We start from the raw sequence: 16,275 nt of genomic DNA on the forward strand, positions 1-16,275 counted from the left end.
TTATATCTTCCTGCCTCTCCCAGGTGGATCAAAGTGGGATTGCAACATAATAAATATACAAAACAGTAATAAAATACAATAAAAATTTAAAAATAATCCATTAAATCAGATTCTATCAAAAAGTGATGGTGGAATAGAAATATAGAAATATAGATCATGACCAAGAAGAAAGGATAATATTTCTTATACAAGGTCAGGAGGGTAAGCTCTCTGGAAGAGATCCATCTTAACTGCCTTCTTAAAGGCATCCAAGGAGGTAATGCAGATAAATTCTTTCCATTTGATAATATTGGCTCTAATAATGCACCAAGGTGTATTAATTTTTGAGATTTGTTTTTTAATAGCCCGGTCCTAGTTAGTGGTTTTACATAATGTTATCAAAGTCTTTTTAAAAATATCCTTGGTCTACACAAAGAATGCTGTTTGTTTAGATATATGCTCCAATTAACTCTGTGGTCTTCTAGAATTGGAATAAATCATCATAATGATCACAGTCCCCTCCATGCTGGTAGTAGTTGTACATACCAAATTCAGATGCTATGTCTGGTGAGAATTTAACTGCATTTTCTTTTTTATAAGAATTCAGCAACCTTCACACATTTCTTCATGATGGTCCAGTTAGCTATCTTGCTGTGTCTGTAGTCCCATCTTTTTAAAGATCATTCCTTTTTATAACTGTCAGATGTATATGGCACTTACTCTCACTAGTTATAGTTATAGTTTAATCATAGGCAAGCTTCCAAATTATGTAAGAACTATTTCTCTCTCTCTCTCTCTCTCTCTCTCTACAAACACGCACACACACACATCACTTTATGCATTCTGGTTAAATTCTGAAACTGTGGTGATGTTTGTGTATGTAGACTTGGTTTAGTAGCACACTGGGGTATTTGAAACCCAATTGTTTTAGATTCAGAGATACTGCAGTAACTTGTGAGGGGAAAAAGAGGCACAAACATAAAAGTGCATCCATCAGCATATGCACAGCTATCTGAACAAAATCTGGAAATCTAAATAAGAAAAATGGCAGACTGTCCATTCATTAGTACCACCTTGAAACTCCCAAACCATAGGAGAAATTTAGGTGCAAGAAAATGTGCTGGCATCTATAACACAGGAATACTTTACATTTTGTTCACACTTTGAAGAGAACCCTTTCAACCAATTAAATAATTGCTAGAACGTATCAATTTCATTCATATTGTTGGGTCATTGTTTTTGTCTACTAGTCGCAAGACTACTTTCACTCAGTAGATTTTCTTCTTCAAGACTCTTTAAAATAATGAGACAATGAATGAAAACTCCTGGTAGTGCTGCAAGGATTCCTTTTAACCTTCTCCCCCTTCCTCAAAACCCCTGTCAACGAGAGGAGATATAAGCCTGTGAAATCACTTCCAGAAAGTGTCGTGGATCACTGGTTATTTTACAAAGATCCCAACTTGACAGGACCACCATGGGCCATTCATGTTTATTGTTCAAAGGTTTGTGTGTGTGTGTGTGTGTGTGTGTGTACCATCAGTGCTAGTAAAAGTGGAAAGAATTACAAAGGCAAAGGCAGTGCTGCTTAAGGGACCCTCTGTTTGGCATAACATTAAGACCTACTCCAGGATATTCTTTCCCAGTTGATATTATTACATGTGTGTTCCTCATTGTTTATTCTCACAACAACCTAGCCTGCTTCTTGTTCTGTCACCCGGGTGGCCACTCATAAACCCTCCCTTGATTTATATTCCTGCACAAATGCTCCACTTTCCCCACTTCCTGTTGCCTATGGGATCTGTTTTGCTTAGGTTACCTGTCCTCAAGATGTTTCGAGAGCTTGAAATGTATTGTGGGATGCAAATTCAAATGCATGTTGTATTATTATAACTTGTGCCTTTTACTTGCATCCAAGGAACCGAATCTGTCACCTTGAGCCTACTTAGGGCCAAGCTACATGTGACGGGCTGTGATCTGGTAAAGACCCATAAAATTGTCACCCACCAATGCTGTTTTTCCCAACGGGAAACATGTGTGGGCCACTAGAGAAGTGGTGAGAAGCGGTTTTCTTCAGGAAACCTACATGAAGTGATGGCTAAATTTCCTTTTGCATGCCATACAATGGTCCTGATGTGGATTTTCCTCCTCTCATTATTTTTGCTCCTCATATTTTTTTTAATGTGTAAAGAATAAGACATGCTATCATATTACAGTATTTCCAACATCTAATTTTGTTTGGCTCTTGGCTTATGCAAATAATTAATTCAAGTCCATAGCATCAGATAAGCCTATTAATTTATGTACATGAAATCCCACACTATGGCCAATTGTTCTCACTGTTTATTCACTTTTTTCCACTTGTGGCAAATAATAACTGATCCACTGTAAAACAAATCAAATCAAAACAAAACAAAACAGGTATGATGTGGCCTAAGACATGTAGGGACTTATACTCCTGCTTTAAGTTGGCATTTAGGCAGAGGGGACATGGCCTAGCTGTGGAGGGAACCCAACTATTTTTTAATGTGAAGTTGAAGGTTTTCATGGCTGGCAACTATGGGTTTTTGTGGGTATTTCAGGGTATGTGGCCTTGTTCTAGAAGAGTTTATTCCTGACGTTTCGCCAGCATCTGTGGCTGGCATCTTCAGAGAAGACTATTTTTGTTTGCTTGTTCATACACAGACTACTACATTTTTTGGATTAGATTAGAAGTTATTCATCATCTCTGTTCAGCAGAAGATCTATTGGACCTGTCTAACTTATAAAATTTATGGATAGTTTCATGATCTGGATAGCTTCCTGTTGTGTCTCATGAGGTTTCTTAGATGTTCAAGCTGGTATCTGAAACCTGGAGTTTATACAAGCCATTTTAAACAGTTATTTTAATATTTATTTATATTTGGACAACTAGAAGAAGGTTTTGTATTTGTGTTATATGTTGGGGTTTGGCTCCAAGATCCCCAGTGGATAATAAAATCCCTGGAAACTCAAGATTCATGAAATGCTGTCTTTTATTTTGTAAGAATTATAATGATACCTATGTATTTTAAAAAGAAAGCTTCTAATATTTCATCACAATCTAGCAGCATATGATTGAGAAATGTGACCAATGATGGGAGAATGAAGACAAAGATGTGGAATGGCCTGCCGGATGAGATCCGCCTGCTTACATCCTTAGACAGCTTTAAAAAGGCTGTTAAGACGGATCTCTTCCAGCAGGCCTTCCCAGAATAGAGAACCCGGCCTCAAAAAACGTCTGGGAATAAGATACTGCTGATCCCATTGACTGTTTATTGACTTCTGGTCAGTTTTTAACTTGTATGGTTTTTGTTTTTTAAATTCTGTATTGGATTTAATACTCTTTTAACGAGGGGAGGGTACCAGGGATTTTATATGTTCTGTATTTTAATTTTGGTAGCCACCCCAATTGTTCTCAGAGGGGCGGGATACAAATAAGTTGTTGTTGTTGTTGTTGTTATTATTATTATTATTATTATTATTATTATTATTATTATTAAGAATCATAATTTAGGTGCAGTACAGACTGCTGAAAAATGACAGCCTGCCAGTGCCTGTTTTTCCTCCAGAGGGAGGCTGCAGCAACCAAACTGCATGGCTTCCATCCGGTGGAAAAAGAATCTGAGAAAAGTGAGTTCTTTTAAAGCCGCAAGGGCGGTGTAACAAATGCGTCACTGGGGCACCCGTTATGTAAGCGCCGTATGGCAACGTGTAGATGCCATGTGGCACTTACGTAACAATGGCGGCACCATTGTACACAGGGCACCGCCATTATTACGCCGTCCATCCTAGGGTTATGGACTGCACGCTTGCCACGTGGTCCCTAACCCTAGTATTGGCCCTGGTATGCCACTTATTGGCGGTATATACCAGGCCATTGTTAACAGAATTGAAATTGGATTGATCAGCAAACAGGAACACTGCAAGGAAAAACAAAATAAAGATCAAACTTGCATCTTCAACACACCAATTAAACTAACCCCCTTCCCTGTTGCTTTGATCTTGGAAAAGTCCTGTATCCCACCCAGTCTAGTCCTTCATATAAAAAGGGAGCAATAGAAATATGTAGAAGAAATTAGTTAGCCTTTAGGGTAAAGTACAGTGTGCCGCCTCTTTACTTTGGAAAACCTTTCAGTACAACAAATCATTGTGTCTGACAACTTTTTAATTCTTAAAGACTTCACAGTATCCTTCTTAAGTGTTTTGTTTTAAATAGTGAGGTCTTAATAGGGGACTCATAATAAGCTTCTGTGGGATTTGGACTTTATCCCATAATTGAAAGGAAGACCTCATAACTCAAAGGGTGATGAAGCCACAAGAGAGTTATGAAGGTTTTCCACACTGGTAGGATTAATTCCCTATTCCACAGATGCCCATTATATAATAGAGTTGCTCTCTGTTTATACTGCAGTGAGGTAAAAAAGCATTTTTATTAGATTAAAATGTCAGAGTTCAATATAAATGTCTTAGTCAGATGCATAAAGAACTACTGCTTTGTGATGTCATAAAATATCCTGGAAATAGTGGTACGGTTAATGGAAGGCCAGTAGATGAAAGACTCTGTTCTAAGCTGGTTGCTGATAACTTTCTATTCCAATGTGTTCAAAAATGTGAAAACCTTGGTTTTAATTGAAGAGTTAAAGGCACTGGCAAATTACTACAATAAAAAGCATGGAATAAGGAGCATTAAATGGTGTTCTATACTATGAAAAAATGTGGTCCTCTAAACTCAAAGCTCCTGGTCATGCTGAGGAGAACACTATATATTAGTAGTAATATGTTGTAAATGAGTGTTGGGAACAATGCAGAAGATGTGGAGTAGGAACAAATAGGCACACTCAACTTTGTTTCACAATACAGTGACATACATCAACAGGAGAAAAAGAGGAAATGATGGAATTGATGCATAGGATTGGATTTCTCAATGTATTGGTCCTCTGAAAACAAATGACTTTAATTTTGCAGTTGGATATCTTTTTGGTTGGACCATGGGACAGGGCTTTCTCTGTGGGAGAACTCAGTAGCAGCTGCAGGCTTCCCTGTCGGTGTGATACTGAATTTGCTTTTAGTCCAAAGCCTAAAGCAACTATCCAAGGTTGCTTCAGGCACTTTGGATAGATTCTTTAAAGTTCAGACAAAAACGCAGAGTGGATTCACTGCTTCACTGGCTATGAACAGCTGCCACTGGCATGGAAGTGACCTGTGGATCTCTTGGAGGCTAAAAGAATGTTACTGGAATACAAAATCTTTTATTTTCTACCAAGGTGGTGAGGCTTTCAGACTGACATTGGAGGCAGATTACCATCTAGTTTAGTTTAGTGGTGAGAGGCTCATTTCCAGAGGGCTGGCCACCAGGCTGGTCATAGCCATTATGAATACAAGGATGGTATGGAATAATTGTCACCTGCATTGGTAAAGGATTTCCTTGCACCATTGAAATAATTGATCTTTGAGTATTTGTGACACAGTATAAGAATAATATTGAAACATTGTAGGTGGGATGTGTAGTTCTGATGAACTGTGCTTACAACGTCCATCCGATAAGTCTACTGCTCTGCAGGTCTGGGGTAAGGATGAGGGTGTTATGGATATTTAGATGATGATTCCTTTACAAAGTCACAACACTATAACTGCTTCTTCAGATTGCCTCTCAGTCCAAATCCAATGCTTAGTTACATGCAAAAGCTTTCTGGCCCAGTCTTACATACATATGCATTGCATTCTTAAACTTTTTTTCTTAATTAAACAATCCCAAGTAATTATATTGCCCATACTAGAGAGGCTTGTTTCCTCAGAAGCAGAATGAACTGTTCCTTGTTTGGAGATTTGAAACTAAAAGTGTACTCAGCAAGGAAGCCCAACCAGTCTTACATAGGCGGGATACACACCGCCATTTAGTACGTACCCCCCTAACCCTAGTACGTATCCTATACGTACAAGATGGCGGTGCCCCTTCTACATGGGCGCCGCCATCTTTACGTACTGGACGCACAGCGTCCAGACGTGTCGCGGCGCCTATGATGTCGCGAGTCCGCGCCAGGCGCCTCGCGACGTCATAGATGCTCCGCAGAAAGAAGCTCTGAAATGGAGCTTCTTTTTCGGTCCGCGCGGGAGTCGGGCCGTGTGAAGGCTCCGGCTCCCCCGCGGACCTACTGGCGGTGGTCTGTACCCCGCCATAATCTGTATGTAAGGAATACATGTTAGTACATATACATTTGTCCTTGCTCTGTATTTTATATTCTCAAGTATTTTACATCTTAAGTGTAATTCTAAATAAAAATAGGCCTGTTCTGCACGGGCCTATAGGACGCACTCCGCCGTACTAGGGTTAGAAAGGGGCGTCACTTCCTGATGCCCCTAACCCTAATACGCGTGGAGTGTGCACAAAATGGCGGTGCCCGTTCCACACGGGTGCCGCCATCTTGACATAGCGGGCGCGTTGCGTCCGCACATCGGGTGACGCGAATGACGCTGTGAGTGTGCCATTGGTGCCTCGTGATGTCATAAGCATGCCGCAAAGAGAAGTGACATTTTGGGGCTTCTTTTTGCAGTGCGGAGGAGCCATGCGGTTTGGACGCTGGGGCTCCTCCACGCTGCAAATGGCGGCGGCGGCAGACCACCCGTTTTGGGCAGTCTGTAACGCGCCATACTTGGTGAATTAGTCCTGAAAGAAACCATACTAAATTATCAACAGGTGTATATGAGCCAGTGTGGAACCATTTCCCGCCTAAAATATTAATATTAATATTAGAAGAAGATACTTGTCTTGCCTCAAATCTACCAGTAATTTTAGCAATTCTGTATTTGAAATTTTAATTTAAATAATAATAATAATAATAATAATAATAATAATAGGTTTCAGTGTTTGACTAAGACACTGGGAGACTGGGGTTCAAATCCCTGCCTTGCCATGAAAACCTACTAGCTGATCTTGGGTAAGTAACACTCTCTCACCCTCAAAGGAAGGCAAGAGCAAACCCCTATGAACAAATCTTGATAAGAAAACCCCATTATAGGTTTGCCTTGTTTGGCACCTTCAAATCGTTCCTGACTTATGGTGACCCTAAGGCAAACCTATCATGAGGTTTTCTTGGCAAGATTTGTTCAGAGGTTTGCCATTGCCTTCCACTGAAGCTGTGAGCATGTGACTTGCTCAAGGTCACCCAGCAGGTTTTATGGCCAAGCTGGGAATCAAATCCTGGTTTCGAGAGTTATAGTCCAATGCTCAAACCACTATGCCACACTGGGTCTCTGAGGTATGCCTTAGGATCACCTTAGGGTCAAGTCAGAAATGACTTGAAGGCACACAATAACAGCATATGAGCAACACACTGTCTTGACTGTGTTCTCCTTCTTCACAAATTAAGCACCATTCTTCACCCTGAGATGGGATTATTCCAGGGTGAAATTTATATACTTCATACTTGCCACACTAATTCTAGTTAGAGATGCGTGTGTCTTTTTCTCCATAAGATTCAGTGCCTCCCTTCTGTAAAGCTCTGTTTCTTGTGATATATTTTCTTCTTCTTAGATAAGTGAGCCAAAGGGTGAGAGTGACACAGTTTCCAAAGGCTTCAAGATCTCCTCAGAGACTCAGGGAAGCACCTCGCATGCATATGACTTCAGACACAAATGAAGCAATAGCTTCAGACATGTTTTCCTTCAGACACGAGTGAAGCAATGGTACAAGCAAATATATTCTCCCTGTCAAACATTTCACTTCCTCTAGTTTATGCTGACAGTTTAAGAGTTGCCAGACCAAGGAATGAGTGGGCTTTTCTTTTTCTCTATTCATTTTGGTCATAAGGCTGTCAGGAGTGATTCCTGAGTTCAGGCTATTTTTGCTTATAGAATAGGTATTTTCTGTTGTACTCTTCTCTGTCTTTTTAAGTCATAATTGACCACAACAGAACAATTTTCTATTGTTAACTTCCATTTGAACACTTTCTGTTCTGTGCCTTTCCGATGATGCTTATCTTTGCATTTTAATAGGTTTGCTCTGAAAAACGATGGTATCTAATTATTTCTGGGGACATGAGTTAGCCCTCATATACTACTCCTGGGTTCAAGTTCTCCAAGAGTGGCCACATGACTCTCTCTGCACATAGGTAATTTTGCATGTTAGCTTGGCAGACCATGGAAAGGCTCATACGTTCATATTCCAAGCTTGTTTTTAAGTGGAATGGATTGTACAGATCAAGTGCAACTCCCCATAATCCTCTTCTTTCACACATCATGCCATGTTTGTGCTAGATGGAGGAAGCTTGTTCTGCTCCTCCATCACATTAACCGGGTGCTGTTCCCAAAGAATGTATGAGCTGGTATGTGGATTCCTATCCAATTCCATGTTGCATTCTTGGAAAATCTAGACAGGATCAACCAAGTAGATCCCATGGCAGTGCAGTTTGCAGGGATGTGAATTATTCATAGAAATTAGGTTGAGAAATCTAATTCTCTATTTCATCCTATACTATTGTCTCCCACTGACCAAAGATATGAAATCACCAGTGTAAAAAGATAGGATCATTTTGTCAATACTTCAGCTCATTTCAGTTTTCTAATGGAGGAAGGAGCTCTAGTCTCTTCTAGCCTAGTACAAAGACCTTTTGTAGTGTTCAGCTTATGGTATTTGGCATGTTCATATTTTTCAAAGTCCCCTTGGAATTATAACTCCACTGCTGCTCCAGTAAACTTCACTTCTTTCACACCACAAAACCCCAAATCATAGGACCACCTAAGTTTATTGTTTATTGCCATTAAAGAAAACACTTTCCTTTTTTAATAAGTAACTTCCAGTGCTTCTCATTCCTCCATATAACTCTGATTACTTCTTCAGCTATACCACAAATTACCAGCTATCTCTGAGAAACCCTTGCTTTGAGTTTTGCTTTACTAAGATTGTGAATGACTCACCAGGGTAAACTAGACATCTGTAAAAAGTCTGAAGCATTCACAATTTCCCCCCTAAATTAAAATTTCTAAACAACAGAATAATCTTCTCAATATTTGGTTCTCTATATTCACATAGTTCCTGTCTCAAATTACTGTAAAGTTCCCTGTTCCAATGAAGTAGGATGAAGTGCTACGAGGAATTCATAACAGAGCTACTTCATTTCCGCTCCTGGTGCAGAGAGTTGTCCTGTCAAATATAACCCATCCTGCAAGCCTACCTGGTCCTATTCCTTCCCCTTCAAAAGAAGGAAAGGAGAAGTAGTATGTGAACATGTTGCTCATGTCATGGCACCATGACAGATCATTGATGGCACTGTTGAAACAATGAAGCACAACAGGATGGTTTCCAGCTGAGTCACCTCTGTGGGATCTGGCTCAGGGGCACTTTTCTATATTGGTTCCATTCCTTACTGGAGGGGCACTCTCAGAGGGTGGTGCTGGGGGATTTCTGTTCAGCTCCCTGGCCACTGGCATATAGATTGCCCTTGGGTTTTGTCCTATCCCTTAGGCTATTTAACATCTATATGAAACCACTGGGAGAAGTGGTCTGGAGTTTTGGGGTCAGGTGTCATCAGCATGCTGATAATACCCAGCTCTATTGCTCTTCCCACCTAAATCCAAGGAAGCTGTTTTGGTGATCAACTGGTGCCTGGCAGCTATAATGGACTGGATGCAGGTAAACAAACTGAAGCTTAATCCAGAAAAAACAGAGATACTACTGGTTAGCTGAAAGACGTATCTGGAAATATGAATTCAGCTAGTGCTACATTTCCCCTGAAAACACAGGTTCATAATTTGGGAGTACTCCTAGATTCATAGCTGAGCCTGCAGGCCCAGGTCTCCAAAGTGACCAGGAGTGCTTTTGCAGTGCTAGTGCACTAACTGCAACCATTTTTGGAAAAGTTGGATCTGGCCATGGTGTACATGCCTTGGTTACATCCCATTTGGATTATAGTAAACCACATGGGGCTCCCTTTGAAAAGTGCCCAGAACTTCAGTTGTCCCAAACAGTTGCAGCCAGGTTGTTAACTAGGGCTGACTACAGGGAGCACACAAGTCCCTTGTTATAATAGCTCTATTAGCTGCCAAGCACAATTCAAAGTGCTAGTTTTGACCTATAAAACCCTACACAGCTTGGGTCTAGGTTATTTGAAAGACTGTATTACACCGTATGAGCCAATTAGGGTTTTGAGATCATGTGGATAGGCCTTCCTGTCTGTCCCACCACCATCTCAGCAGTGGTGTCATTGGAATGGGGTGCAAACCACACTGGATGATACCACAGAGGAGGGGTGACACCCAGTTGGTCCCTTCTCCTGCTGCAGGGGGACATGAGCCCCACCACTTCTCTGAAGGGAGCTAAGGCAGCAGAGAAAGAGGGATGAGTGCATGCCCACTCTCCTTCCCCACTACCCTGGCATGCTGGATCTAAAAAGTAGGGAAGGAAGGCAAAGTGTGTGCATGAACACACCCTTCTTGCCTACTCCCGGTACTTTGACTGGCTTGCCTCAGCTATCCAAAGCACTAAGGAAAGAGGAATGTATGCACACACAAGTTTGCTCCCCTTCCCCAAAGCCTCAATTAATGCCATGGCTGGTGGGGCAGGATAAAGTCCATATCAGCCCTCATCTTAAACATACGTTAAGAAAGCCAAGATTTCTAATTCTGTTCCTCTTATGAAAAACAAACTCCCCAAAACTTTGATCTTTGACCTGCATTCATAGAATTATTCCCATATCATACTTTTGAATAGAAGTCTCTTAGGAGAATCAAGTTTATACTTCGCCACTACATAAAACATAGTTGCATTAAATAAGGTGATAAATTATGTAGCACTTAATATGAACTTTTGGCACTTGTTGAAGTAGGAAGGAGAAATGTACATATGTTATCACTAGACTACAAGAAACAACATAGTTTACACAGTCATTAGGCTCTTTGTCTTTATATATTACCAGCATTTACAGGTTTATTGTCTCTGATTTCCAATAGCTCTGTTGGAGATGTGCATTAACATGTATCGACTTGTACCACTGTTTCCTTCATTTTGACATATTCATATCCAGTCAGTCCCAGCCTATCTGACCATTTCATCTTCTAGAATGGAGTCAGTCTAACAGTTTGGTGATAAAACTACTATAGGACCTTTTTAAACATTCTGTATTTGGCAATCTCTAAAACATACAAAAAATTAGGTATGAATATTGTCTAAGTCTGAAATCCACTGGGTGACCTTGAGCAAGTCACTCTCTCTCAGCCTCAGGGGAAGGCAATGGAAAACCTCCTCTGAACAAATCTTGCCAGAAAAACACCATGATACATTCGCCATTGGGGTGCCATGAGTTGCCATAAACAACTTGAAGGCACACAACAGCAACAATTGTCCAAGTCATATCACATTTCGGTGGAATTCCAGGAAGTGAAATTTCAGTAGCTATGATTTCACTATAGCTGAAAATGGCTATAGTGGAGACATTGATGCCCATGGGATTAATACTTATATGAACATGCAAAGCTGTCTTGCATCACCAAACCATCAGCTTCATGTAATTCAGAACTGTTTCCGTTATGTGGCCATGGCTCTCTACGGTTCTGGACACAGACTTTCACACTCTCATGTAGAGATACTGAGGACTGAATCTGAGATATTTTTCATGCTAACTATATGCCCTAGTACTGAATCATGGTCTTTCTCCAATTACCATTATCTCCTAAAATCAGATATTTATTGCTCCTACAAATTATTTTTCATCAGGTAGAAGGCACACAAATTCCTAAAACAGTTGTGAATAGGAACAAAATCCAATGTTTATTTGTACTTCAGTGGCGATTGCCAATTAGAGATTCATGACATCCTGCAAATATTAAGAAATATGCTTTATTTGAACTGCAAATAAAGTGTGAATGGTAACTAATTCCATGTTCAAATACGGAGGATTTATAAGTTGAAAATATTTTCATAGTGAAACTCAGATTCTTTTTCACTACCATTCATTAAGCTTTTCCCCATTTGCATTCCAAATTTATTAATAAAGATGCACATGAAAAATGTGGGTCTTCAAGTACTCATGCCTACTTCCACTAAGTATAGACTACAGTAGTACTTCATTTATCCATAAGAAGGCTTGTGGGGATTGCCAGCCAAATTCAACAGCAAGTAGACATAGAACAGTGACACACATTTTAGATTTTTAAATTTAGGGATGTATCAATTTACTTTTTGCATGTGGATCCCTGCCAAGCAATAGTAACATTTTATTGGTGACTTTCTGGTCCTCTGGATCAAATTTCACAATTTTGTTAAAAGAAAACAAAATCTATAGTTGGGCAGTACCTTTAGTAGAACAATGTCCCAGTGATTGGGCGGCATATAAATAAATCCTATTATTATTATTATTATTATTATTATTATTATTATTATTATTATTATTATTATTATTATTATGTCATTGCCCAACTGTAGACTCTTCTCTCCATGGGCAACCATGTTTAAATCCCGTGAATGATTTGTTGTTGAATATTCCCTGGTTATTCCTGGGATAAATCCTCTCTAATCCCGAAGTGTGCGAAAATCTTCACTGCGATCACGCAACTTTCCCAGGAAAATGACTGTTCAAATCCCCGATTTTCCCCATGTGTGATAAACTTCGTAATGTTACAATACAGTACAGTACAGAAACACAAACTATTTTATAAGTTATACAGTGTTACCGATGCCACCCTAACTTCATTTTCAGCTCAAGATAGAGCATAGCAAGTCCTTGGTAGAAAATTACTTTTGGAGCCTGGTATTGTCACCACAGTAGTTCTTTTGAAGTTTCTACTTTGTTTGACTATTAAAGCCATTACAAGTATCTTTTCCTTGTAATGGCTTTACAAGCCATTTAAAATGTTTAAAATGATCACCAATTTTCTTGCACTTTTTTGAAGCATTTGCAAATTATAACTAGAGAGAGAGGGACAGACAAACAGATACATGTTTATATATATATTTGATTCTGTACAAGTGTTATTGCCATGGAATAATGTCACACAACAATAAAAACTTTAAACTCTTAAATTGCAAGAAAATAATTTAGATGAGGTCTCCCTTCCAAATGCTTTTATATGTGGGTTAGTTGCAGTTTTTCATCTGGTCAAATATTAAATGTACTCTTGGTCTTGGCATTGCTTGTAGGTAGTAAATAGTTAATTGTTCCCCCTTTTATAGCCAGTGTTATTCATTAGATTTGGCTATAAAGGCATAACAATCTTAGTCAGCTTCCATTTACAATTCAATTGCTTCTTTTCCCTGAAGTGCTTTAAAATCCACAATGCTCAAGCACCTGTATTTTGGTAATGTTGGAAGAAAACAGAGGGAAAATGTATGTCCAATGCAAGCCAAAGTTCAATCTATCAAGTTCACATACTGTGTAAAATTAGCACTTGTGGGCTCTTTACTTCTTGGAACAACAGCAAAATCAGTCACTTATGTCAGCTGGGTAACTGTTGTCCTAAGGCAAATGTTCCACCCAGTAATACTTTTAAGTTTGTTGATGGAATTTTTTTTTGAAAAGATTAGGTTGACACACACATGTACACATACACTATGTGTGCCTGTTCCATAAAACTCTCACATTATAGACTATAGACGTGAAAGCAAAGACATTCTTACCTTGCTGGAAACAAATGATAATGGAACAGTAATAGAGCCAAAAATTCAGAACTGACTGTGCTCAGGAGAATCTATCGCTGCTAGACAGCCTAAGCAATAGGGTCTTCATATTTCTCTAGCAGCATTAGTTGAACATGGGAGTTTTGGTGATCATTTTTCCAGGTTATCCAAAAGTAACCTTGATTGATCTAGGCAGAAACTACAGTTGGCACTTTGCATCTATGGATTCCACAATCCACAGATTGAAAATATTCCCTCATTTAAAAGCAAACCTTGATTTTGCCATTTTATATAAGGAACATCATTTTACTATCCCATTGTATATAATGGGACTTGAGCATCCATCAATTTTAGTATTCATGGGAGATCCTGGAACCAAACTCCAGTGGATATTAAGGGCCCACTGTAACTGCATTTGTATCTTATATGTAGACATTTGTGAACATCCTCCCCATGATTTCTCTCTGCCATTAGTCCCCCTAAGGTTTTGGGGAGATGGTTGTAGTTTTCCTGTGTTTTGTGGCTTTACCAAGGTTTCTCACAAAAAGCTCAACAAGGCCCTTCAGATAACTCTCTATGAAATGATAATATTTTAATTTTAATGATAATGATTGTTTAATTGTTATTTTATTGTAGTATGGTTGGGGGGAGGGAATTAATGAGAAGAATTTTAACTGTATGCTGTATTTTATACTGTGTTTTTATTTGTTGTTGTAAGCTGCCTCGATCATGTGGGAGAAGTGGCATATAAATAAAAATTATTATTATTATTATTATTATTATTATTATTATTATGAAACAACAATATATATGTTTTAAAAACTTGATTATGTGGACTTGAAATGACATGAGGCTGGCATTATTTGTTAGGCATAGGTTACATGGAGGAGTGAGGAAAAATGGCATCTCCTTACATTTCCTCCTCTACACAACTATTCAAAGCATTCTCTTGTTCTCCTTTGCCTTTAATCATTTTACCTCCTGTTTTCTGTTGTTCTACCTTTAACAACAACAAAAAGGTTTTAGCAAAAAACAAATGGAGGCAATGCCACTAGTGACATTTACCTAAGGTCAATTGTGGATTTTGGGGCTATGCAGACCGCCCCTAAGGGACAGTCCGCAGCCACCTCTTTACTGGCCGGATCTGTGCCAAGGCAACTTCATGTTTCAGTCCTGATCCGGCCTCTGGAAGGCAGAAAAAGGAGCTACAAAAAGCAGCTCCTTTTTGTGCCCTTCAAGGGGTGCCATAACCACAGCAGCTTGGCTATATGACATCCCTTCGGTGCTGCACTGTTTGGATGCAGCCCCAGAGAGGCATCATCATGGAGCATCATGTGGACCAGTGCATGCCAAAATGATCCCAAAATGGAGCTTTTTGCCACTCTGTACAGGGCCTTAGATTCACAAGATAAACACTTTTGTTTTCTATTATCTTCTTTGACTTGTGAAAAAGTTACACAATGTAATAGCTGCATATGAACTGCAGAAATAATCTGGGTTTACACCACTTTAACTGCCACAGATCAATGCTATGGAATTCTGGGAATGGTTTGGTGGGAAACCAGAGCTTGCCAGAATTCCACAGCATTGAGCCATGGCAGCTGAAGTGGTGTAAAACTGTATTTCTGCAGTGCTGATGCAGCCCATATGTACCTTTTGTTACTTGTATATCACAGCCTTTTGCAGGTAGCACTAGCGTTGTGAAGTACTCAGTTACTTTATTTCACCCAACAGCTGACACACTAGGACATTTTGTCAGGAAAGTATAGTTATGTGCAATGAACATACATCCTTGTTGTCAGGATATTATATACCTAACACACCCCCGACTGTCTATACATAGAGCCAGCAAGTCAAGATGTTCTTCATGCACACTGGTGGAGTATCTAGACTCACGATTCTCCTCTCCCCTGAAAACACACATTGAGATACTCGGTGCACACAGGCTGGTACAAAGTTAGATCCACTGCCTATGGTGGCCAAACACATAGCTGCTGGTGGAGTAGCTAACACAAGACAGCCATGACAACATAACCCTACTTCCCTTGTGAATGTGTGAGAGGTCAGTTGATGCTCCTCAAAGCCACAAGTACATGTGGAAAATATAACCATTTCTTTAGGAATCTATTTTTTTTCCTCCTCCCACCCAATTATACTATTGTAAAGAATACAAAATAGTAATCCTACATGACATTTTTATTACCTGCTTAACATGTCAAGTGAAACATTTTATTGGATTTGGTGTTATTTAAACACTTACCCTGTACTCTTCAGTCCCATGATTTCAAATGTGTATTCTGGCTATATTAAGCAAACATTTAAGATAGAGTTGGAGTATGTGTGTTCTTTCCGTTTTAAGTGTTTAATCTGTAATAAACATTCAGTATGTTGGATATGCAGTTCAAATATATTATTTTATGTCTTAAATGCTGAGTGTTTTTTTTTAATTCCTTTGCTTGGTTGGTCATGCTTTCCATTACAAACTTTCAATTTTCAGTTTATAATTTTTCCTTCATGAAAAAAAAAAGCTTGGCCTATAATTTCTTAGTTGAGAAGCAGTTTAATAAATAACCTATTCCCTCTCAGATTAGATGTGCCATGGAAAGGAGGTTTCATCTACCATATGTATTTTTTTAAAAATGGCTTTTGAATGGAGACATTATTTTTATTTA

The sequence above is a fragment of the Sceloporus undulatus genome, chromosome 5 (assembly GCF_019175285.1).
Source record: "Sceloporus undulatus isolate JIND9_A2432 ecotype Alabama chromosome 5, SceUnd_v1.1, whole genome shotgun sequence".
NCBI lineage: Eukaryota > Metazoa > Chordata > Lepidosauria > Squamata > Phrynosomatidae > Sceloporus > Sceloporus undulatus.